Source organism: Crocuta crocuta, unplaced genomic scaffold, assembly GCF_008692635.1.
Source record: "Crocuta crocuta isolate KB4526 unplaced genomic scaffold, BGI_CrCroc_1.0 scaffold118, whole genome shotgun sequence".
Taxonomy (NCBI): Eukaryota; Metazoa; Chordata; class Mammalia; order Carnivora; family Hyaenidae; genus Crocuta; species Crocuta crocuta.
Genome location: NW_027551558.1, coordinates 10,124,209 through 10,151,059, shown reverse-complemented (window position 1 = coordinate 10,151,059; position 26,851 = coordinate 10,124,209). Strand labels below are relative to the sequence as shown.

The 26,851-nt window shown below is 41.9% G+C and overlaps 1 long non-coding RNA gene across 2 annotated transcripts; it reads left to right on the top strand.

Annotated features, from left to right (window-relative positions):
- The first annotated feature begins 5,189 nt into the window (after positions 1–5,189).
- On the top strand, positions 5,190–26,691 carry LOC144219283 (uncharacterized). 2 transcript variants are annotated; one of them, XR_013331359.1, is made up of 4 exons: positions 5,190–5,333; positions 5,758–5,788; positions 10,453–10,549; positions 25,282–26,691. It is a non-coding gene; the product is annotated as an uncharacterized LOC144219283 (long non-coding RNA). The 2 variants fall into 2 exon arrangements; XR_013331360.1 differs by lacking the exons at positions 5,190–5,333; positions 5,758–5,788 and adding an exon at positions 9,702–9,759.
- The last annotated feature ends 160 nt before the right edge of the window (positions 26,692–26,851 follow it).

Below are 26,851 nucleotides of genomic sequence, written 5' to 3'. Positions count from 1 at the left end.
GGGACCTTCCTCAGCCTGATAAAAAGTACCTAGGAAAAGCCCACAGCTAACATCATACTTAATGATAAATGATTGATCTGCCAAAGACCAGAAATAATACAAGGATGTCTGCTTTGCCACTTTTGTTCAACACTGTACTAGAGGTTCTAGCCAGGGCCAGAAAATAAAATAAAAAGAATTCAGTTTGAAAACTAAATCTAGGCATGTCTGGATGGCTCATACAGTTAAGCACCCAACTCTTGGTTTCGGCTCGGGTCACGATCTCTCAGTTTGTGAGTTTGAGCCCTGCATCAGGCTCTGTGCTGATGGCATGGAGCCTGTTTGTGATTCTCTTTCTCTACCTCTCCCTCTGCCCCTCTCCTGCTCGTTCTCTCCCTCTCTCTCAAAATAAATAAATAAACTTGAAAAAAAAGAAAACCAAATCTCTATTTTCAAATGAAATGATCTTGTATTTAGAAAATCCTAAGGAATTCACAAAAAACCTATTAGAATTACTTGAGCTCAGCAAGGTTTCAGGAAAACAGATCAATATACAATCAATCATATCAATTGTTTTTCTATGCATTAGCAAAAAAAAATCCAAAAATTAAATTAAGAATATATTTCATGAACAATAGCATCAAAAGAACTAAATACTTAGGAATAAATTTAACAAAAGGAGTGCAAAACTTGCACTCTGAAAACCACAAAACAACATTGAGAGAAATTAAACGTAAATAAATGAAAGACATCCCATGTTCATGGATTAGAAGACTTAATATTGTGAAGATGCCAATACTTGCAAATGGATACATACATTCAATCCCTCTCAAAATTCCAACTGTGTCATTGAGCAAAAAAATGGAAAGCTAATCGTAAATTCATATGGAAATTGAAGGGATCCAGAATAGCCAAAAAAATCTTAAGACGTCATAGAACTCATATGTCACAATTTCAAAAATTACTACAAAGTTACTGTAGTCAAAACTGTATGGTATTGCCATAAAGACAGACATTTGATCAGTGGAATAAAATTAAGAGTCCAGAAATAAAATCTCAAGTTTATAGTCAATTGATTTTTTTTTAATCTGAAAGAAAGAGAAAATGTGAGTGGGGGAGAGGGACAGAGGAAGACAGACAGAAAGAGAGAGAATCCTAAGCAAGCTCCATAGTCAGCATGGAGTCTGATGCAGAGTTTGATTCTACAACTTTGGGATCATGACCTGAGCCAAAATCAAGAGTCAGATGCTCAAAACCAACTGAGCCACCCAGGTACCTCTATAGTCAATTGATTTTTTTTTAATAATTTTTTTATTTACTTCTGAGAGAGAGAGAGAGAGAGAGATGCAGTGTGAGCAGGGGAGGGTCAGAGAGAGTTGGGGATACAGAAGCCAAAGCAGGATCCAGGCTCTGAGCTAGCTGTCAGCACAGAGCCTGACGCGGGGCTTGAACCCACGAACCCTGAGATCATGACCTGAGCCGAAGTCGGACGCTTAACCCACTGAGCCACCCAGGTGCCCCTATAGTCAACTGATTTCTGACAAGGGTGCCAAAATCATTCCACAGAGAAAGAAGAGTCTTTTCAATAATGGTGCTAGACAACTGGATATCCCCATGCAAAAGAATGAATTTGGACCCCTCCATCACAACATATACACAAACCAACTCAAAATGGATTGAAGGCCTAAATGTAAGAGTCAATGCTCTCAAACTCTTAGAACAAATGACAGGCATAAATCTTTGTGACCTTAAATTAGGCAATAGTTTCTTCGAGTTGACATCTAAAACATGAGTCATTAAAAAGAAAATAGATAAATTTGACTTAATCAAAATTAAAAACTTTTATTTCAAAGGACACCATCAAGAAAGTGAAAAGATAAGCCACAGAAGGAAGAAAAATATTTGCAAATCACATATCTCAGAGACTTTTATCTAGAATATATAAATAACTCTTGCAACTCAACAATAAAAAAACAAAACAATTAAAAAGTAGGCAAAGGATCTAAATAGACATTTGATATATAAATGGCCAAAAAGCACATGAAAAGATGTTCAACAACATTTGCTATAAGGGAAAATGCAAATTAAAATCATGACAACCACTGCACACCAAATAGGATGGGTAAAATAATAAATAAAATAAAACCATAATAACAAGTGTGGGTGAGGATGTGGAGAAATTAGAACCCTCATACTTTGCTATTGGGAATGTAAAAATGGTATAGCTGCTTTGGAAAATAGTTTAACAGTTCCTCAAAAGTTTCAACATAAAGTTACCATATGATCCAGCAACTTCAATGCTAACTACATACCCAAGAGAACTGAATACCAAAACTTGTACACAAATGTTCATAGCAGCATTATTCAAATAGCCAAAAAGTGGAAACAATCCGAGTGTCCATCATCAGATGAATGGATAAACAAAATCTGGTATGTTCGTACAATGGAATATTACAGAGCCAGAAAAAAAAGTACTAATACATGCTGTGACAATTATCCTAGAGGCCAAGTGAAAGAAGCCTGACATAAAAGGCCACATATTGTACGATTCCATTCACACAAAAGGGGTAAATCCAAAAAGACAGAAAGTTAATGGTTGCCAAAGGCTGTGAAGAAGGGCAATAGTGATCAACAGCTAATGAGTTTGGGATTTCTTTTTTGACTGATCAAAATTATTCAGGGGCCACCTGGCAGCTCAATCGGTTGAGCATCCAGCTTCGGCTCAGGTCATGATCTCATGGTTTGTGGGTTCGAGCCCCACGACGGGCTCTGTGCTGACAGATCAGAGCCTGGAGCCTGCTTTGGATTCTGTGTCTTCCTCTCTGCCCTTCCCCTGCTCATTCTCTGTCTGTCTGTCTTTCTCTTTCTCAAAAATAAACATTTTTAAAAAATTATTCTAGAATTAGATAGTGCTGATAGTTGCACAACCTTGTGAATATACTGAAAGCCACTGATAATTACACTTTAAAAGAGTAAATTTTATGGTTCATGAATTATACTTCAATTTTAAAAAAGAGCATTTATTTACAAATGAGTAAAAGAAAGATAAGTTGTATAGAGCTGTTGAATCACTATGTTGTGCATCTGAAACGAATGTAACATTGAGTCAACTTTATTCAAATGAAAATAAATACAATTTTTAAACAGAAGTAATGCAGATACAAATTTTCTTATCACACATTTATTTGAACAATTGTTCCCCATACATTTGTTGTCTTTTAAAACTTGTTTGTGATATACTCAAAGAAAAAAATTTATTTAAGTATGTGGTAAAGTGTAACAATCATCTTCTTCATGGTATCTGAGTTTTGTTTCACACTTTAGAAAGATCTTCCTCAGGGAGCCTGGGTGGCTCAGCCAGTTGGGTATCTGACTCTGGCTCGGGTCATGATCTCATAGTTCGTGGGTTTGAGCCCCACACCTGGCTCTGTGCTGACAGCTTGGAGCCTGGAGCCTGCTTCAGATTCTGTATCTTCCTCTCTCTCTGCCCCTCCCCCACTCACATTCTGTCTCCCTCAAAAATAAATAAACGTTAAAAATTAAAAAGAAAAAAGAAAGATCTTCCCCACTGCAAAATTAAAGAATAAAAATTATTTTGCATAAAGTAAAGTCTGTCTGGATGTATACTAGCTCAACATTTACAAACTTAATGATCCATTGTTTGTAGTTATCCCTTCCAGAGTTCCACCATTAACTCGAATAATTTAGAGGTAAATGTTAACCTCAAATATGGCAAGTTCATACATACATCTTACCAAGACTACTTTGCTATGAAAATGACATAATAAATAAATTCCAAGTTAAACATACTTATTCATACCTTTAGTTATGCTAATTATATATTCTACAATGAAGTAACAGAAACTTAATAGTATTATTCAATTGGCATCTAATGTCTACATTCCCTACTAATAGGATCATAATTTAAAAAAATTCAAAACTACAGATTGGCTGGCTAATGGTCCACCAAGAGGTCTAGACACCTGATTTCCTCATTTCATTTTGTGATTACAGTTAGTATAAAGTAACTGTTGTGTGAATGCACCGTCTTGAGTAAAGATTCTAACTTTAAACAAACACCCACAATTCTTTTCCATGACCATTGATTTTATAGAACTGTACAGCTTTGGGAGTTATAACCATTTGCTAAATAACACTTACAGATTTTGAATTTTAAGTAACCTATCTTCACTGCAGTGGATGGGGTAAAAAGTCTTGGTTTTCCAAATACCACCCCCCCCCATGACTTTTGGAAATATTTACTGACACAAAATAAACTGTTTACAATTATGGAGAGAATGCTCTTTTCTCCGATTCTCTGACTTCCTGTTTCTCTTCCAAATCCCCAAAGAGAAAGAAGGAGAAGAAGGAAGAATTCATCTATTTAGGCTTATTCTGATGAAGCTCAGGGTTAGCTCCTCACTTTCTTTAATTCGCTCCTCTTGATGGACGGCTTAACTTGGCCAGGTAACTGTATTTCTTTTCTAAAGCAGAAAGGCTGTCTTTCTTGACCACACTGAGGCATGCCTTGTTTAGGAAGCCTCCTGACCACCAACCAGCCCCACTTGGGCTACGCCTGCCCTTCGGTGGCCCGGCCAGGAGCAGCCGTGCCCCCCACTCCACAGCTCCTCGGGGACACCCGCGGCTGTGCGGTCTAGGCTTGCGACAGGCATTTCACAAAGACAGCAGTGACCTGCAGGGAGCACAGCACCAGAACTTGGACGCGTGAATCGTTCAACTTGCTCTCTGCGCAGAGATTCGCACATCAAAATCAAGGGCTCCAACGCCCCGTCTTTTAAACAGCGATCTACTAACTTCAGGGCCAGCGCCGTTTCGTAGTAGGTCACCTAAGGGCACTTTGACATTCCAGCAGCTCCAGGGGCAGAAAACGGTTCTTTCAACTTGTGAGAAGTTTCACCCAAGAAATCAGAGCGCAGCTCCCTNNNCCCCGCTGCAGCGTCCCAGGTCGGCGCTGGGCTCCCGGGGCTCTCCGCGGGTGCGCGCCTCACTCCGAGCCCGGAGGGGGCGGGGGCAGGGCACCGCCTTCTCTTAGGACTGGAGGCCAGAGTAGCCAATCGGATACTCAGCCGGGCGCCTGACGCCACTGGAGGGCGTGGCTACGACTTTGACTCCTCCCAGGCCCGGCCTCTGGAGGGATCTGTGTCCTTACCGTCTGCACCTAGCTTTCGCCTTACCTATACAGCTTAGAGGTTGTCTTCGCGGCCACCTCCCTTCCATTCTCTCTGCCTCGGTTCGGCATCCACCTGTTTGGCCTCCCAGCCTGAAGCCTCTCCTCTTGCCCATCCATCCTTCACCCTCTCGCCAGATTGACTGTCCTCAAGTGCACTTTTGAGGTACATCCTGCCAAAGACCTTCGTTGACTTTCTTTTGCTTACATTATCAAGAACGGGCTCCCCAGGCCAGTATTCGGGGCCTACAATCTACTTTTTCAGGTTTATTTTTCACAACTGCCCTTCACACCAGAGTCGTGCTGTGCACTTCCCCACCCCAGGGAAGTCCATTTGTCAAGTTCACCTACTCTTTCCTACGTCCCCTTTAAAAATTCTAACTGTTCTCTAAGACACAGCTCAGATGATCTCCATATAACCATTCCTGTCACTCCTCCTAGTAGTAATCTCTTGTTTCTGCTCCCTGAGCATTTAATTTAGGTTTTTACTCCCGTTGGCACTTAGCGCATTCTGCCTGATGTACCTCTCCTTATCTCTCCATTAGACTGTGAGCTCTTTGAAACCAGGGATTCCTTTTCTTTCTTTTCAGAGCCTCCTCAGCACCTAGCACAGAACACTGGGTAAGTAGATGAGTGATAATTTTAATCTAATTGGGTTTTACATCCCAAGATGGGGTCTGGCAAGGACAATCTCAAGGGGGAAAAATGAGATTACTAAATATCATGGGTAATCCTTCTGCAGGTCATAAAGCTAGGTGAGACAAATTACTCTCTTTGGTTCAGAGCTGGCCATTAAAAAATGTCAGAAGGCTTTTTCCATTACCATCTGTTTGGGTTTTTTTTAAGCTTATCTCACCTTATATAGGAAATGCATAAGAGATAGAGATTTACAAAGTTCTTTAGAGGGAAAGCAATAAGTGAGTACAACTAAAAGCCCAGTATCAAGCTTCCATATTTCTTCCAGATGAGCACTGATTTTGGACTGGATCCCAGACTGCCCCCACACATCAAATTCCTTTTGCCTTCTGTGGGAGCTGATGATGCATATCCTATGAAAAATTGTCTCCAAACAGCTTTGGCAAACAAACAGGCTGGACTGGGCTCATTTTACAGAGCATGCAGGAGTTAAATAAACAGAGTTTAAGTAACTTGCATAATTTAACGCAGCAAGTCAGTAGAGACCAAAGAACTAAGCACAGGAGAAAGAATGCCAAACTAGAATCACTTCCGTTTATGAGTCAGAATACGAAACAGACTAAGAGAGCTGAGTGAATAAAGTCACTCATGAAAAGAAGCTTTCTACGCATGGCTGCCACCCTTGTAAATCTCAGCCAACATTTACTTACTGTCACCTTTTTCTAGAAACATGACAGACTGAATTTGTTTGGCTATGGTGAATACAGTGGAATGGCATCCTGTTTCTGGCTATGCTAAGAAAAATACATCGTACAATGGAATATTATTTAGCAATAAAGAGAAATGAGGTATTTATAAATGATACAACATAGATAAATTTTGAAAATGTTATGCTAGGGTGCCTGGATGGTTCAGTCAGTTGAGTGTTGAGCTCTTGATTTTGGCTCAGGTTGTGATCCCAGAGTCGTGGGATCGAGCCCTGCATTGGGCTCTGTGTTCAACATGGAAACTGAGATTCTCTCCCCACCACCCCTCGTCTGTCCCTCTCCCCTGTTCACACACACTATCTCTGAAATAAAAAATTAAAAAAAAAAGAAAATATTATGCTAAGTGAAAGAAGCCAGTCACAAAAGGTCACATCTTAGATGATCCTATTTACATGAAATATCCAGAATTGATGAATTTATAGAGCTAGGAAGTAGATTAGTGGTTGTGAGGGGCTGGGGAAGATGGGAATGATGGCTAAGGGCAGAAGGTTTTCTTTGGGGAAATGAAAACATTTTAAAATTGGTGGTGATGATTGCACAACTCTATGAATATGCTAGCAGCCATCAAAAGGTACAGTTTAAATGAATGAATCGTATGCTATGTGAATTAAATCTCAATAAAGCTATTCTATAAAAGAAAAATACATGTTGAATTTTATGGTTTTTGTATTAAGTAGCAGCAGTTGGAAAACATCTCTGACCAGCCTTCCTGAATGTTCATGGCATTCTGTACCTGTGCTTCATAATATTTACCTCATTGTAATATTGTATTTACTTGTGATTATGAGATTGCCTGTTTCCCCCTAAACTGTAGTGAGAGCAGAAACTGTGTGGTTTTCCTCTTTTTTTTTTTTTAATATTTATTTTTGAGAAAGAGGCATAGCATGAGCAGGGGAGGGGCAGAGAGAGAAGGAGACACAGAATCCAAAGCAGGCTCCAGGCTCTGAGCTGTCAGCGCAGAGCCTGACGTGGGGCTCAAACTCACGAACTGTGAGATCATGACCTGTGCTGAAGTCGGGCGCTTAACTGACTGAGCCACCAGGTGCCCCTGGCTCTCTTCTTTGATATATATCCAGCCTCTAGTGGATGGCATATAGTAGGTGCACAATAAATGAATTAAATGAATGAACAAAGGTGGTTATTAAGTACTTATAATATCCCAGGCACCATACTAGATTCTGAGAAATACAAAGATGAGCAAAATCAACATGGTTTCTGTCTTCCGAGAGTTGTGGTCTAGGGGGAGAGATGCACATTCATTAAATACTCACACAAATAAACAACAACAAATTGCATTCAGTGGTCTAGAGGAAAAGCACAAAATGCTACACGACTGAATACTAAGGGGATCTGCCTTGGTCTTAGGTGTCAGCAAGACCTTCTTTGAGAGGATGACAGTTAAGCCGAGGCCTGAAGGAACTAGCCAGGCAAAGGCAAAGGATAATGGGAAGAGCATCCCAGGTTGTGGGAAGCACAGGTACCAGGCCCTGTGGTGAGGTGGAGCCTGAGACATCGGAGGGACCTGATGGAGGCCAGAGAGGCAGGAAGACAAGGAGGCACAGTGAGCAAGGGGAGAAGTAGAGGAGGAGGAGGCTACTAAAGAAAGAAGGCCAGACCACCTGGGGCCTCGAAGAACCGGGCTCCTCAAACTTTAATGGTGATCTTGTTAAAATGCAGATTCAGATGCCAATAGGTCTGGGATGGGAACCAAGCATTTCTAACAGGCTCCAGGGACATACTTGGAGCAGCCAGGCTGGACTAGAATCATTCCAGGAGCACTGGGAGTCCACTGAAGTGTTTTCAACAGGAACGTGACAAGATCAGATATGATCAGAGCATGGAGGTAGATTAGAAAAAACACAAGTAGATTCAATGCAACCAGATGGGGAACTATTTCAGTCATTCTGGTGAGAAATGGTGGCAGCTGGGGAGCGGAGGTTACGGGGAAATGTGGTAGGTGACCACAGCTGTGTTCTAGGAAGCTCAATCTAGCATGCAGCAGGAATAGCTAGGAGAGGGCGGAACAATTAGGAGCTAAGGGAGTATGTCACTGAAGATCTTTACTAGGGTGAGAATGAAGTGGAGGCCATGGTGGAATTGAAAGGTTCTGGTGTAAGAGATGTAAATAGCAGGCAGGTGACACAATGCACCTAGTGTTCTTTCAAGTGCTTTAGCAAATGTAAACTCACGACTATTTTGTAATATAAAGACAGTTATTATTCCCATCTGACAGATGGGACAACTGAGGCACAAAGTTTCAATCACTGTCCTCAGGTTACACGGATATTATGTAACAGAACTGGGAATTCTGGTTTGACTTTATACTACATCTAAACTTCTTTCAAGAAATTGAATCTACAGGGTCTAACAATTGATTTGAAGGTTGGGAACAGAAGGGCCTGAGAGGCTTTGTGTAACTGGGAAACCATGGTGACATTAACCGAAGTAGAGAAGCAAGGAGGGAGGAATTAGTTAACAGGAAGAATAAGATTTGGCCTAGATGTGCCAAGCACAACCTGAGATGCCAGTGAAACATCCAGCAGGAGAGCCAGCAGAAAATTAGTCAGGCTGAGTTAGAGAGAAAGGTCTGCGCTTGGGTGTACATTTCAGGGTAATTTGCATAGAGGGGAGATTCTTGTGAATTTCAGAATGCTTGCCAAGGGCACGCCATTTGGACACTGGGAACAGGAATAGAGAGGTTAGAAGGAGGAGGAAGAAGGGAGCTGAGTAAATACTTGGGAAGAAAGGTCTGCTTCTTTAATTCGATCACACATAAAATCCAAAAGAGGGAGAAGACACTGACTCCCACCTAGAATAAGCATGGGGCTGCTGGAGCAGAGAGAGTGGAAACCCCAGTTCAGAAACTAGAATTCCCAGCGCTTGGGGAAATATATCAAAGACAAGGGGAAGAAGTTTGGGAAAAAGAAATAAAGCTGGCAGAACAAGCTCTTACCAGCTGACTGGGATACAAGCCTGGAGTATCGGCTTGGACAAACCATGCTGTTCGTCTGCAGCCCAGGAAACCAGCAAATTCTGGTCACCAAAGAACCTGGCCTTCCTAGTGGAAATGGATAAGAGAGATGGCTGGGCTGGTGGTGTGTTTTCAGTACCCTGGTTGTAATGGCCTCCTCAATCCTTCGGGTCTGCAATGAAGGCAAGATCCTCTTCAACCTCATTTCACCTCACCAGGTGAGCTGGGGCCCCTCTATCATAGACTGGTGTGGGGAGAAGCTCACAGGTAGGTCCAGGTCAAGGCCAATACTGGTGGAGGTAAGAATTTAACGGGCATCAGGAAGACCACAGAGAAAGAAGAAGTGTATATGGAAGAAAAAGAAAAACGCTGGGCAGAGCTTTGCAGATTACTTATTTTAGGGGCGATTGAAAGGAAGAGAAGAACCATTGAAGCAGATTGAGGGGTAGTCGACCATGGCTTGGTCAGGACCCATGAAGCTAAAAACAAAGACACCACACATGAGAGCCACATAGGAAGACTGTGACCCAGACAGTGCAAGGGGCACCTGGGTGGCTCAGTCAGTTAAGCGCCTGACTTCAGCTCAGGTCATGATCTCGCAGTCTGTGAGTTCAAGTCCCACAGTGGGCCATCGGGCTCTGTGCTGACAGCTTAGAGCCTGGAGCCTGCTTCAGATTCTGTGTTTCCCTCTCTCTCTCTGCCCCTCCCCTGCTCATGCTCTGTCTCTCTCCCTCTTTCAAAAATAAATATTTAAAAATTAAATCATCTTTTTTAAAAAAAAAGCATGTAAACTGATGATTCATTCTCTTTGGGGCCAGTACCTACCAGGCAGTGGCAGCCATTCTGGTATAGATTCATATCACAACCAGTAACTAAAAATCTTCCCTCTCTCTTTTTATATTGTACAAAAGCTCAGCTTAAGCCAGAAGTAAAGGAACAAAAGGCACAGCGAAGCTGACCACGACGTCCCCTGACACTGACAGAGAAAAGGACACCATTGTGTGCTGGGTAATGATCGTACAATGAAAAAGGATCCTTGGGGCACCTGGGTGGCCCAGTCGGTCGAGAGGCTGACTTGGGCTCAGGTCATGATCTCACCGTTTGTGGGGTCGAGCCTCGCGTCTGGCTCTGTGCTGACAGCTCAGAGCCTGGAGCCTGCTTCCAAGTCTGTGTCTCCTCTCTCTCTCTCTCTCTCTCTCTGTCCTTCCCCTGCTCACATTCTCTCTCTCTCTCTAAGTAAAATAAACATTAAATTTTTTTAAAAAACAAAGGAAGAAAATTTTCCCTTAAAAAAAAAAAAGAAAAGAAAAAGGATCCTGAGAAGACTGAAAAGCAGAGGTAAACAGGATGGTAGCAAGCAGAGAATACTTAGTGAGAAGGTGGGGCTTGAGCTGGGAAAAGATTTGGTGAAATCAGGAGGAACTGGTTACCTCACTGGTGAGGTGCGGGTGTGTGAACCGCTTGAGCCCAGGAGGCAATAGCCTGTATACGAATGAATAAATGAATGAATGAATGAATGAATGAAGGTGGTATCCATGAGGTAGATTAAACCATCCTGCCCAGCTGGAAGGAAAGAGGTTTGGCATCAGTTTACAGTCCAGTCCTAACCGCTGACATTGAGGTGTTGAGGAGCAAGACCTACCACAACATTTTCCAAAGTGTGTGTATCAGGTTTCTTCTGTCATTGCTGAGGGGACAGGGATAGAGCATGGATGTTTCAAATACCCAGTGGGGCCACTGAAGAGGTATTTGACTGGCACTGAACTGAATCAAGTTCAATGCTAGGGCACCCAAGCTATTGTAAGCTTGCTTGAAGCATTTGTTTGAAGGATAGCAGATACACAGCAGGGAAATCCTGAGTTGAATGAGAAGTGGGGAGATGAAGTAAGGGAAATGTACAAATGAGAGGGCTGTATGTAGGGAAAGAAGAGGGTCGATGTGCTGAACTCAAGAGGTGGGTTTGCTCTGAGCCTAGTTGGAGTAATCTGAGATGATTTGGCAGCAGTGTTTCGAACGGACAATCGAAAAGAAAAAGTGAGTACTTGGATCCTTATTTGCAATAGTCTTTTCCTTCACTTAACCAGATTCATAGGGACCCTGTACTTTGAACTTTAGTGGTGTTACTCTGTTGTATACTCAAATCAATATAAAAATTTTATTTCGGTTCCCCATAGCCATTTTGGTTTTACAACATTTTGTTTTCCTGATTATAAAAGCAATATATATAAATTCATTTTCTTTTTTTTTAATGTTTTTTATTTATTTCTGAGAGAGAGAGAGAGAGACAGGTGAGCAGGGGAGGGTCAGAGAGAGAGGGAGACACAGAACCTGAAACAGGCTCCAGGCTCTGAGCTGGCAGTCAGCACAGAGCCTGATACGGGGCCCAAACCCACCAACCGTGAGACCATGACCTGACTCCAACCGACTGAGCCACCCAGGCGCCCCTATATGAATTCATTTTCATTGGAAAATATAAAGAGAGAGAGAATCAAGAAGAAAATTTAAATTACCCACAATTCATAAACACTATGATGCTGTTGTCTTTCTATTCAGTGTTTATTTCTATACACTGCTTTCCCTTAATGAGATTTCCTCGTAAAATTATGCTGAATTCATACGTTTTGTCTTGCTTTTACACTAAGATTCTATTGTGAGCATTTTCTTTGTCATTAAGTATTACTTAAAAACATTTTTAATAACTAGCTAATATTCCACCCTATAGTTTTACCCTAATTTATTTAGCCATTCTCTTATTAACGTACAGTTGGATTATTTCCAGTTTTCCCCTAGTATAAAAACAACATAAACTGTTTCAATGTTTTTGTGTTTTCCAAATATAATAGTCTTTTGGAAGACTCTCTTCATAGCAGCTTTATTGAGATATGCCTCACATACTATGTGATTCACCTATTTAAAATGTACAATTCGATGATTGTTAGTAAAGTCACAGATTTGTGCTGTTTAATTTTGTCTGCACCAAATCAGGAGGTTCTGGTCAGCTCTGGATTAGCAAGAATTGGCCTTTGGCCCAGCTCTGGAGACACAAAGCTAGCCAAGCTTTATTCTTTTTTATTTTTTAACAAATAGTTTATTGTCAAGTTGGTTTCCATATAACACCCAGTACTCATCCCCACAAGTGCCCTCCTTCATGCCCATCTCCCCCCTCCCCCCACCCCCATCAGTCCTCAGTTTGTTCTCAGCATTCAAGAGTCTCTCATGGTTTGCCTCTCTCCCCCTCCCCCACTGTTTCCCCCCTTCTTCTCCCCCATGGTCCTCCATTAAGTTCCTCCTAATCCTCCTATACGTGCAAACATATGGTATTTGTCCCTCTCTGCCTGTCTTATTTCACTCAGCATAACACCCTCAAGGTCCATCCATGTTGCTACACATGGCCAGATTTCATTCTTTCTCATTGCCATGTAGTATTCCATGGTATAGATAAACCACATCTTCTTGATCCATTCGTCCATTTTCATGCTTTCAAGCTTTATTCTTATGGACCATTCCATCTTCAGGGAGTTTTCTCAGTATAAAATGGTGCCTCTTCTAAGAGACACGCCTGCTGCCTTCATGTTTTCTCCTTATTTGCTAACTTGTACACTTAACTTTCTAACTGGCACACTTTGACCGGGGACAGTTTGGAATGCAATGGCCAATTTGGGGAGATTTTGACAGGAATGAGGTTGTACATTGGAGAAGCGCCTCAGAGCAAAGAAAGGAGAAAGAAACCTTCTTAAGGAGATTGACTTGTTTGTTGAAAAGAGAAAATTTTGTTTGACCTTAGAGACCTCTCCTTCTTTATTTTTGTACTTCAGGAATTAATGAGACCTCACGTTTTAATTTATGACTTGATAGCGTTGTCAAGGAGTCAGGTTACATCCAAACTAACTACACATCACTCTCTTTTGTGTGTATATATGTAACATTTATTTTCCTCTATCTAAACTTTCTTCCCCCTCCTCGCAGAAGGAACATAATTAGCTTTTTACAGGAACAACTTCACATTTGTCTGAAGCTGGCTCCCTCATGTTTTTCTTTTCTTTTCTTTGGCTTCCTTGTGTTTTTTTCCTTTCCTTTCCTTTCCTTTCCTTTCCTTTCCTTTCCTTTCCTTTCCTTTCCTTTCCTTTCCTTTCCTTTCCTTCTTTTCTTTTCCTTTCTTTTCTCTTTCCTTATCTTGGGAGACTTTAAAGATTAACTAATTTTGGGCACCTGGGTGGCCCAGTTAGTTAAGCGTCTGACTTCGGCTCACAGTTTGTGAGTTCGAGCCCCAGGTTAGGCTCTGTGCTGACAGCTTAGAGCCTGGAGCCTGCTTCAGATTCTGTCTCCCTCTCTGCCCCTCCCCTGTTTGCACTCTGTCTCTCTGAAAAATAAATAAAGATTAAAAAAAAAAAAAGAGGCGCCTGGGTGGCTCAGTTGGTCGAGGGACCGACCTTAGCTCAGGTCATGATCTTGCGGTTCATGGGTTTGGGCCCCACATCGGGCTCTGTGCTGACAGCTCAGAGGCTGGAGCCTGCTTTGGACTCTGTGTCTCCTTCTCCATCTCACCCTACCCTGTTCGTGTGTTGTCTCTCTGTGTCTCTCAATAATAGATAAATGTAAAAAAAAGTTTTAATTAACTACTTTCATTTATTTATTTATTTTTAAACATTTTTACTTATCTATTTTGAGAGACAGAGAAAGCACAGGGGAAGGCAGAGAGAGAGGAGAGAGAGAATCCCAAGCAGGCTGTGTGCTGTCAGTGCAGTGCCTAATGTGGGGCTCAATCTCATGAACCGAGAGATCATCTCCTGAGCCAAAGTCAAGAGTTGCACAATCAACCGACTGAGCCACTCAGGCGCCCCAACATTAACTAATTTTAAAGAAGCATTCAGGGGCGCCCGGGTGGCTTAGTCAGTTAAGTGTCCGACTTTCACTCAGGTCATGATCTCGTGGTTCGTGGGTTCGAGCCCCGCGTCGGGCTCTGTGCTGACTGCCAGCTCAGAGCCTGTAACCTGTTTCAGAGTCTGTGACTTCCTCTCTCTCTGGCCCTCCCCTGCTCACGCTGTGTCTCTCTCTCTCCTAGAAATAAATAAAACATTAAAAAAATTAAAAAAAATAAAGAAGCATTCAGCTGTTATGTGCTCACCCCAAGAATATAGTCCAGATAAGAAATCAAAAGTATCTGAAAAGAGAAAAAAGTTATTAAACTATGTATCTTCTTGTTGACACTAAAAAGTATATTTACACAATAGCCTGCACAACAGCTATAAGATGAGAAGAAAAGCCTTTAATTTTAGGATGAAAGAATAATTTTTGTCATAATTGAGAGTCTTGAAATATTATTTTACCATATAAAAATGTCAGTCCAATAGTTTTGTTTAAGACCAGCATTAAATTTCTTATTATTTAAACTTCTCAAATTTTTTATTTTGGTTTTATGAATTAAGTAAATTACCACTGTTTCCACAACTTGTTTTAAGTAAAAAGTTATATTTATAAAATTGTATTCAACTAAATGGAATGATAATGAATGTCTGTTCAAAATAATGAAATTCTTACAATACTACAAATGATAGGGATTTAAAGTGTTAGCTATGTTATCACTTCCAGATTTTCAACTAACTTCAAAACCTTAGACAAACCATTAATTTAATTAATAAGTCATCTTTGGATGCACAGTCAGTTTCTAGAAGAAGAAACAAACATAAAGCTTTGGTCACTAAACCTAGTTTTCAGTTACCTTTCTCACTTAAATTAACAGTAAATTAACAAAATATGCAAATACATTTGGATGACACACACACACATTTTAGTTATGTTTTCCTCCTCAAATTTGTTAAAATTATGTGAAATAAATATTGAAGGAGAAAAAATAACTAAACAGCATTTGGTTTTCAATTCTTTAGCTTTCTTTTGTTTCCAAAGAAAAGAAAAGTTGGTTACCTTGGATAAATGTGACAATATAAATGTTTAATTACCCTAGGTACAATAATATGTTAAAAACATAAGTATATACACAGTGATATTGCATATGCTTTTCTGTTTTTAAGAAAGTCATGGTTTATCTATTTATTTATTTTTAAAATGTTTATTTATTTTTGAGAGAGAAAGAGAGAGAGCACATGAGTGGCAGAGAGAGAGAGGGAGACAGAGGATCCAAAGCAGGCTCTGTGCTAAGAGCAGAGCCCAATGTGGGGCTCAGACTCAAAAACTGTGAGATCATGACCTGAGCTGAAGTCTGATGCTTAACCTACTGAGCCACCCAGATGTCTCAGGTATAGTTTATTTAGATGGTAAATTTACTGTGATATATACATTGTTTTATTTTATTTTATTTTACTTTTATTTGTTAAAAATTTTTTAATGTTTATTTATTTTTTGAGAGAGAGAGAGACTGTGAGCAGGGAAGCGGCAGAGAGCAAGGGAGACACAGAATCCAAAGCAGCCTCCAGCCTTTGAGCTGTCAGCACAGAGCCTGATGTGGGGCTTGAACCCAGGAACCACGAGATCACGACCTGAACCAAAGTCAGACGTTCAACTGACTGAGCCACCTAGGAGCCCCTGTTTTATTTATTTTATTACTAAGTTACTTATATTCTAAAACTACAGTAAAAGGCTTAAAATGAATACCCATTTGCATATTTATAGATTTGTATATGAATGTGGCAATGAATACATATAAAGGTGTATCAATAAGTCTGTTACTGCAGACTATTAAGTGACTAATGTACAAAAGGAGGATTATTAGAATTTGGATCTTTTTTCCTATCAAATGGGTACATTGTTTTATGTACAGATCAGTAGAAGGCACCAAATTCTTTTGCTCACTCGTGGTGCTTCTTGACATAGTCTTAAACCATCTTTTAAGAGTCCCTATTTTAAGGCCACTGGCTGGCTCAGTCAGTACAACATGTGACTCTTGATCTCAGGGCTATAAGTTCAAGCCCACGTTGGGTATAGAGCTAACCTAAAAGTAAAATTTAAAAAAAAAAAGTCCTTACTTTTGAAAAAAGTTAAATTACTAACAATCATTGTTTATCACATTGTTTTTACACCTTTGCTACAAATTGTTAGCTCTTAGATATTCATCAGTCTGTCTCTTTTAATCGTTCTTGATGTTGCCGTTTCTAAATTCAACCCTCAAATTCTGAATAATAAAACTATTAAGATGCCTTTTATGTCTGAGCTATTTTTCAGTTTCCTAAATGACTACTAGGTAAGACAAAGAATTGTTCCATTCCTCTATAAAAGAAAGGAAAATAGGGACATCAGGTTTGTCTAAAATTCTCCAAATTGTAAAAATCTCTAAACCTGTATGAGAGTTCCTTTTTTCTTTTTTTCGTGGCAAATTTAGGATGAAGACAAAAACTGACAATAAAAAGACAGTTTATCTTCTTAGACAAATTATACTTAAGTAAAACATCTTTCTTAAATACAAATATGTATGATTATGTACTTTCTAGGATTGAATATTTTTGAAGTTATTTTTTTTAACATGGTCATGTATAATCACAAAGATTGGTACAATGACTTTCTGTCAAAATGTGTTTCCTAGGATCCTAGATGCACAGTTTGTATTTCCCTTTTTGTTTATGAAAAGTCTGAATAAACACTAACAGTATTAACTCAAATACCTGGTAATCTTCAGAGATCTATTACTTATGTCAGCACTTTGCTGACTAATCAAAACATAGCCACCTCGTCTGAAAGTGTGACAGCGGTATGAAAGGTGTAAAAACTTGAATTGATTTTGTTTTAAGGTCTCTACTAAACATAATGTTTCCCATGCTTTATAGGCTCGTCTACTGATAGAAAACACTCATCGATTTTCAGCGGGTCACCACCTAATCTTTATACAATATTGTATTGACCTTTCTGTATCACTGCAACATTAACATGGCCACTGTCCTTCCTTTCCGTGAAGAAAGAGATAACCCCTACCAAGGAACTCTCCATGTCCCTTACAGACCTTGGGGAGACACCTTGCATATCCTTGACATAATTTTATAATCATTTATACTCAAAGTAAAAGTTGCCAAAGAGGCTAGGCCATCGCAGATTTGAATTGACCCTGGAAACTTAAGCTTCTCACAGAAATTAGATCAGTTGAGTGGCCATCTTAACTGCTCTTGCCCAGGCCGGCCAACTAACAAAAGATAAAATATTTGTACTGATAGTAGATGGTGTTTGGGTTCGTCTGTGATTTCAAAATGCTTTAGAAACAAAGAGAGTTCCTGACCGCCTCAGGAATCCTTATAAAATGGACTGTGAAAGAAAGAACCTTGAGATGTTTTGCTAGAACCTAGAAATAGACATAATAAAAGTGAGAATTTAACAAAAATCCTTCATGACATTACCCGCAATAGCTGAGAGAAAGAAAGTAGCCGTGATATAGAGGCAACGTTACAGGGGTAATTTTAAGAAGTATTGCTGGATGTTTCTATCGTATATCCTATTTGTCAAATATTTATAGTTCATTCCTTCATTTCCTTTGTGACTTTGCTCAAATATAACCTCATGAGTGAGGTCTTCCCTATTTTATATGAGATAAGAACTTTCTCCTCCCCCATCCTGCTTTATATTACTTTATAGCAGTTTGTATATTGTCTGTCTCTCCCAGCAGAACGTTAGCTCCGTGAGGCTCTTTGCTCTATTTTAGTCTCACTATTTTCAGTGCCTGGAGATGCCTGATACATAATGGGCACTGAACGAATGTTTGTTAAATAAATAAAATACCTTCCTAACTCTTAGCAGTTTTCATTTTGTCATTCAACAAACAGTACCTTTCATCTTTTCAGCACTGTGCTGAGATCTGATGATGAACAGTGAGTGACTTCTGCCTGGGAAGTTACAGTATAGTCAGAGGCAAATGACAAGTAAATTGCCCCTTAAAGCACAGCATAATAAAGCACCGCACATAAAGCAAAGTATAATAATGTGATAGGTAGATGTACTGGACACTGTGGGACCATGTTGCAGGCTTATGTAGCTCAGTTTTAAAAAAGGTTTTTTTTTAATGTTTATTTTTGAGAGAGGGATTGAGTCAGAACACAAGCGGGGGAGGAACAGAGAGAGAGGGAGACACAGAATCCAAGGCAGGCTCCAGGCTCCCAGCTGTCAACACAGAGCCCGACGCGAGGTTTAACTCCACAAACCGTGAGATCATGACCTGAGCCGAAGTCGGATGTTTAACTGACAGAGCCACTCAGGCACCCCTTGTGTAGCCCAGTTTTGGAGGAGTCAAACACGAATTCCTGGAGGAAGTACTGTTCTAACAAAGACACGAAGGACAAGGAGCTAATCCAGATGGGCAGCTTGGAGAGTCAAAGGTGTTTCACTCTTAGAAAACGGTGTACAGTCGGAGAGGATGTTGGCAAACTGAAGACTAACCCTGCCCAAAGGCACGGATTGGTTTCCTGTGTTCAAGTCTTTGCCTGTGGTGCTCCCTCTGCTGGGAGTGGCTGGAATGCCACCTGTTTACCGCACAGTCCCTTCTGCATCCTAAAAAACCTCTGGTGGCGAGACTTCTCTTGCTTCGCATAAGCCAAAGTAATCACTTTCTTCTTCGTCCCATCTCTGTGACCAGTGTTTCATCCGTTCCAGCCTTTTGCAAATGTTTTTCCTCAATGCCAGATGGAATTCCTTAGAGAACAGGAAATATGTCTCATGTACTTTGTATCATTAGGTACTCGGAACCCAAAGGGCCGGGCACAGAGTAGGCACTCACTAAATATTTGTTGAATGAATGAGTGAATAATTAGTTCTGCTTCTGAATGTCATTTCCTGATTCTGTTACTTGGAGGGAGGAGTAATGACTGGAAAATCCCATGACTATCCTACATCACGAAAAAGAGAATAATGGCTGACTGAAAAATAATCTAAATATAGACATAGATCTATTAGTGTATCTATTTTTTCTGTCTATCTATCTATCTATCTATCTATCTATCTATCTATCTATATCTATCTATTCATCCATCCATTTATCCATCTATGTTCTAGCTCTTGCTTAATTAGTAAAAGAGGTAAAGAACCACAAATTTGTCTTATTCCATAAGCTTGTTAATATATGCCTGCAATTAGTTCTGTGAAGATATTTGTGTTCTGTGAGATGGGGCTTGCATTCGGGATAATTATTAGGGACCACCTTTCTGTTGCAGGTGAAGATGTAGGATTGGAGAGAGAACTGTGATGTAAGCTCACCAAAGCCTCAGGAAATGCCATGGGGAGTCTAGAGCACATACAACCTCAGTTGTCCCATATGACCTGAAATATACCAAGAATGCTATCAGTTTATCAACAGTTGCATGGAAGGGTGTGTGCTTGGGCTTGGCAATAGTTTGGGGAAACCCTGATTGGAGCAATAGCTGGAGGGTATCTCGTTACCAAATTCCAAGAAGCCTGGGCAGTGAATCCTTCTTGAGGTAGGAACTCTGTGCCCACTCCAGTATTACTCCATAAACAAGCAGTCACAATTTCAAATGAGGAAGGTTATGTTCAAACTTCCCTAGCAAGAATGTGTCTATTTAAAAAGGTGTGGAAAGCAACAAAGATGAAAGATGGAAATCATTATATTGGAAATATAGTACAAACGCATTTTTCTCAGAGACATTGTTGGAATTTGAACCAATGCCACGTCCCTTCCTTTCTTAAAGGTTGATGGGCAATACTTTTACGCCAGAATTTTGGTTTACTTTATCCCAAAAGACATCTAACATTTTCCATGGTAGATTGCAGATCACTCTCTCCTTTGAGGTGCTGTGATTTTCATATTTTCCATCCCTTTTCCATGACATCAGGAGCTAAGTATCCAAACAAATTTCACTTAAACTGATTCATATGGTAGCTCTGCACTTTGAAGTTTAGTGTTAATCTTTTATATTATAAAATAATTCTTCAAATCTATTTAAAATTTTTAATGTTTATTTGTTTTTGAGAAAGAGAGACAGACAGGCAGACAGAGCTTGAGTGGGGGAGGGACAGAGAGAGAGGGAGACACAGAATCTGAAGCAGGTTCCAGGCTCTGAGCTGTCAGCACAGAGCCCGACTTGGGGCTCAAACCCACGAAAGGCAAGATCATGACCTGAGCTGAAGTCAGATGCTTAACTCACTGAGTCACCCAGATGCCCCCAAACCTATTTTAAAACAATGGAACCCATTGATCTCTTGGTACTTTTTCTTTCCTTTTTAAAAAATATTTATTTTTGAGAGAGAGACAGAGTGTGAGTGGGAGAGGGGCAGAGAGAGAAGGAGACACAGAATCCAAAGCAGGCACCAGGCTCTGAGCCATCATTACATAGCCTGATGTTAGGCTCGAATTCACAAACTGTGAGATCATGACCTGAGCCAAAGTCGGATGTTTAACCCACTGAGCTACCCAGGTGTCCCTCTTGGCACTTTTTCAATATAATAGGTATTACTGAAGAATTTTGACATTATAAGAATTACCTTTTAGTGGGGGAAAAAACGCCGCTTTCCCTCTGACTATAAGAAGTTTTTCTTTCATGCTGTTTTTCTACCTGTGTCATCCTAGACCATTCTATTCTATTGTCGCTTTTACTTTCTCACTGCATTTCTTACTGGTTCTAACCAGTGCTTTGTGTTTTTCCTTCTTAGCTGTTTTCTTTCACAGCTTATCCAGATATCGCTATCAATAGGATCTAGACGTTATCAATAACACATTAAAGGTTATCTCTGCATTAAAAAGCATTAGACTCATAGACAGTTGAAAAACTGCCAGATCCTTATGCTTCAAGACTCTTGACACTCAGCTGTGTTCCCCTGACGCACTTACATCTCTGTCACTCAATGTTGTGTTCTTTTTCTCTGTGTTTTCACTGTACTGTAACAGAATGGTGTTCGGGTTAGTTCAGCTCAGTTCATTAGATGCTATTGGAGCACTTCTTTGCCCCAGAAGGTGAACAAGGGGACTAGAGGAATCAATCCTGCCATCTGATCACTTCGGTACAAAGTTAAATGTTGACTTTGTATATTCAATGTCCAGTGGGAGGACAAAGAAAAGGCACGTAGCTCAGTCTAGAGGTTTGAGAAAGGTTTCTCGGCGTGATGTCAGATGATGTGAGTGTTAAAGGATGTGTAAGAGTCATTCCATCCCATAGTACTAGAGCACCATGTGGAGGAAACGAGAAGGGACTAGAGAGGTAAACTCTGGGGTAATGTCTGCCATGGCAAGGAGCATTTCTTGTATCCTATAGGCCGTGGGGACCCATGAAGAGTTAAGCCGAGAAGTACCTTCTATTTTGGAAATACCATTCTCACTGGCACCTGAAGGAGGGCTTGGAAGCAGTGATTCTCAATGTGCCCTGGACTAGCAGCTTCAACAGTATCTGGGGACTTGTTAGAAATGCAAATCCTCACACCTCTCCTCCGACCCCCCCACCTACTGAATCAGAAACTGGGAGAGGAGCCCACCAGTCGGGGGTCTTCCCAAGCTCCCCAGGTGATTTGGATACTGACCAAAGTTTAAGAACCACTCCTCTAAATCAGTGGGGAGCATTTGATGAAGTCTCAGATTAGGGCGCAGCAAGCTAGGAACTCACCTCAGGGGCAGAATTTAAGAGGGGGCCCAAATCCTTGGTAATTGAGATAAATAATATTTTAATGCAATATTTAAAAAAAAAATCAAAAGTAGTGCCAAGAATTCACAATGTTGTTTGTTCTAGGATGCTGTGTTATTGTGCAATGGGAGCAGTTGTCTCCAATCAGCTTGGGGTTCCCAGGGCCCACACGGCTGTCACATTCCCCATCAGGAAGATTGGGTAACGTGGGGTTCAGGGCAAGCTTTGCGGGTGTGAGAGCGGTGCAGTTGACTGGGGGCCCACGTTCAGAAGGACCCCACACTTAGAAGCCCTCCCCTCCTCCCCCCGTTTAACATTCCTCTGTCACTGTTTTGAAGTTCTTCATAGTTTTTGAAGGAGACCTGTATTTTCATGTTGTGCTGAGCCCTGCAAAGTTTCTTGTGGACTCGTTTCTGGATGTCTTCTTTTTGTTGTTTTTTTTCCCCTTTCAATTTTACATCAGGATAGAGAGAATTCAGGTTTTTCGTTGTTTTTGCAAAACGTTCGTTAACCTTTTACACTGGGTTCAAGACAATTAGAGGCACCTTTTGGGAAGTGTACACAGGGCACACATTTTTCCTTTTACTGCAGGCTCCAGTATGGCTTGGTGCGGTAGTGGCCTGAAGCTGGTTTTGATCGTCACGACTAAGGGGTGCTACTGACATCTAGTGGGTGTCCAGGATGCTGCCAAACGTCCTACGATGTACAGCACGGTTCCATAAGGCATGATCCCATCCCAAATGTCAATAGTGCTCAGGTTAAGAAACTCTGTTCTCCAGGGACAAGTAAGGAGGTTGTTTGCAGTGTCTTGAATTGGGGCAGTGACAGCACATGTGCAACTGTCTAGAACCTGATGATTAACCAGCTGGGAGGGAGTGGAGGTTGAGGGAGAGAATGGCTCCTACTTACTTAGACTTACTTAGGTCGCGAGCAGGTGGACAGAATTCAGAAGGAGGAGCTAGTTAGGTAGAAGCAAGGCAGATAAAGAGAGGAGGTGGTAGCAGGACATCAAATGGGGACATTTGAAGGCCAGCACCTGAAAAACTGTCAGCGGTACCCATGATGGTCCTCTGTTTCACTCAAACATCTGAGACAATTCCATTCCTCTTGGCTCAGAGAACGGACACAACTAAACCAGGGGACACGGAGGTCATTTTTGGCTTTTTAAGTCTCATATGATTTTTCTGAAACCCATGGCAGAGAAATAGTTTGTGCATTTCAAATATTTAAGCCCTAACGAGCTCCAGGTATAGAGTGCATTGTCACGCTCGAAGTAGCAGCCTGGGATAACAGGCAAGTCCAAGTACTTTTTCTTTGAGATGAAATAGAGATGTCACAGGCGGGGAGGAGAAGGGACAGGGGATGTGGAGGAGGTGGCCAGGGCAACACTATTTGGTGAGGTGGTAGCCAATGGACAGGAGTGGAATCATCAAGGGGACTGGCCTGGCTTCACTGAGGCAGGCACCAACGACCTGCCTTTCCTGATTGTACCAAAGTGCAATGTCTGAGAACAACCCCAGATCAGCAGCCAGCACACCCTGCNACCCCCCCCTCCGCCCCCCCCCCCCACCTCAGGAATGACACCTGCCTATGGGCAGCCCTCTTACCAATAGCTCAGAAAACTTGCAGGTCACAGCATAGAGGGAAAACCCCATCACCCATTCTTGAGTAGAGCTAGACGGATCCACAGTTCATCCACAGATGAATGCCAAAGCGATCTCCTACTGCTCTGGTTGTGTTTCATAGGCAAGTTTCTCTGGAACTGTTTTTGGACAAACTATTTTCCTTCATCTTCACTTTTTGCATTGTCAGACTGAAGTCGCGTTTCACCCTAAATATTTTCTACCTTCTTTATTGCCACCAATAAAAAGCAAGGATTTTTCTTTGTTGTTTATTTAAGCTTATGGGATACAGTTAGCAGCTACAAGATGATTTTCTGTTTCCTGCTTTTTTAAACATTTGTTTATTCTTTTTTAAAAAAATATTTTTATTTATTTCTAGGAGAGAGAGAGAGAGAGAGAGAGACAGCATGAGCAGGGGAGGGTCAGAGAGAGAGGGAGACACAGACTCTGAAATAGGCTCCAGGCTCTGAGCTGGCAGTCAGCACAGAGCCTGACGCGGGGCTCGAACCACGAACCGCGAGATCATGACCTAAGTGAAAGTCGGACGCTTAACCGACTAAGCCACCCAGGCGCCCCGTGTTTGTTTATTCTTTAACTCTGCACCCCTGGGTACCTTTGGAGGCAGAGATGTTGTTTGGCTCAATAGCATATCTCTAGACCATGGCACAGTGCCCAAGATGTCGTGGGTCTGTAGTGGATGGTGTGGTGTGCTTCCTGGACCCCCTGTTAGGACCCCGGCACTCATTCCCCTAGTTATGGCTAGTGTCAGCTGGTACAGCTCACTGATCACATAACTGGTTGAGGAAGGACAGAGGCTCTGTCCTTACTAAGCCAACTCCAGAGCTCCCAGTAGGGAGCTAAGTCCTCTGTGGCAAATTTATCCTAGTTCAATCCTTTCTGATTAGTTCTGCTTCCTTCAAGCCTTTTCAGGGGTTGTTCTCAAGAGCACTCTCCTGGGGTGCTGACAGCTCAAAGCCTGGAACCTGCTTCAGATTCTGTGTCTCCCTCTCTGCCCCTTCCCCACTCATCCGCTGTCTCTCCTTCAAAAATAAATAAACGTTAAAAAAAAAAATAAAAACAATAAAAAAAGAGCACTATCCAGAAACTCTCTCTTATGTAAATCTCCTAGAATCTGTTTCCTGGCAAAAAGACGTAAGACAAGATTTAATAAATATTTGTTGAATAAATGGATGAATGGGCTCTTCCATTGTAAACTATGAGTTTCCTCACCCTAAGCAGAGATTATTATGGAAAATCTCTGACCTTTATTTGTATATTTAACATTTTACTTTGTCATCTCAGGCTCTAAAAGTCAGAGTCCACACTCAAATCATTCACCCAGCCTCGGGGGCACGCATGACTTCTACGTGATGATAGTATTAATACCCATTTGTTTCAGTCATATTGTCATTTGACCACCAGATGGCAGAGGTGACACTTGAAAAGCCACTCTTTCTGGACCTAGGTCACCTACTCCAAGATTTCACATTAAACCCAAATTACCCATTTAGTACCATTAATTCCCCAGCCTTCGTAATTATGGCATTGTTTCATTTTGTAGGAAAGTGTCACCGACACAATTGGCCTCATTCGCATATAAAAAGGAGCATTTGTAATGTAATGGAAAGAGCCCTGGACTAAGCGTCAGAACCACATTACACACTGGCCATTTGCCCCATTTGAACTGTTTCTTCATCAGTAAAATGAGAACTTCAATTGACAGGTCTGTTGAAAGGAATACATGTAAATTACTGGGGTCTGGTGGAAGGGACCCCCCACATGTGTTTCCCCCTAGTCTAGGAGAGCTCTGGGTGTGGGGCCAGGATGGACTATGTGTAGACTGACTGCCTTCACCCGGCTCCCAGAGTGAGGGGCTAGCGTGTATGGTGCCCTTTAAGGAGACCCTGGCTCCTGATACACCCACTCCAGTCCCAGCCAGGCTCTGGGGCTCAGCAGGGCAGTTACTCCTTGGCCTGTGCGCCCCCTCTGAAGTTCGTTGCCCTCCTGCACGCTGGGGTGCCTTACCTCCTCCAGGAATCCCCAACTCCCGCCCTTGCTTGTGTGTGCTGGAAGGCCGGCAAAGGGGGGCGGAGTTTGGCTGAATTTTTCACACCGGTACAGGACAGACACCTCCCTGCCTGGACTCACCTCTTCGCGCACCAGCGACGGGCCGCGGGAAGAGACCAGGGCCAGCCAAGCCAGGGCAGCCTGGGCCGCGTGCCACTGAAAGGCGAGGGTCAGAGAGGCGTCAACAGCCTCCGCCAGACTCCAGGAGCACGTCACTCAGGTCCCGGGGAAGTACGACCCAGAGGACCGCACGGCTCCAAGGGGAGGGGCTTCGGCGGTCACGTGACCCAGGAGCACGCCCACTTCAGGGCTTCCACCTAGGCCACGTGGTTGTTCTGTTCAAGTCCCGGTCAAAGCGTGGACTGTGCCAGGGATTCAGTGATGCGCCCCAAAACAAGGACTGCAGCCGAGATTCCGAAGACTTACCACGCTAAAGGAACACCACCACCTTTGAAACTTTATTGTGATGTTTTGTCTCTCTGCCGTGTCGCGGTTATAAAACAGCTTGCATTTGTATTTATTATCTATTTGGTAGTTCTTTGTTCCATGTTTTTTTCTCTCCTCGATATCTGTCCCTTAAATTAAAAAAAAAAAATCTCTTGGAGGAAAAAGCCCAAACTCAAAAACCGCAGCTGCATAGGTTTTACTTTCTCCAGCCGTGAGGCGCCTGACAGCCAAGGAGTTGGGCACAGCCGGCCAGGTGAGTACCCTGCAGCTGGCTGGCATGGACACTGGGGTCAGCGTAGGTGTGCAGCCTGGGGTCGGCTGGCACCTTTTTCAGTTAGGGAATGTATTCCTTTCTTACTGTTGCCGTAACAAATCCCACACATTTAGTAGCTTAATATATACCTTGATTATTTTGCAGTTCTGGAGGTCAGAAGCACCAAATGGATCTTACGAGGTTAGAAACACATCTCCTTTTTCTGATGCTGGTCCTCTTACCTCTTGTTCATAAGGAGCCCTGTGATTACAGTGGACCACCCAGCTAATCCTGGATAATCTCATCTCAAAATCCTTAACCACATCTGCAAAATCCCTTTTGCCATGTGAAGGGATTTTGGGCA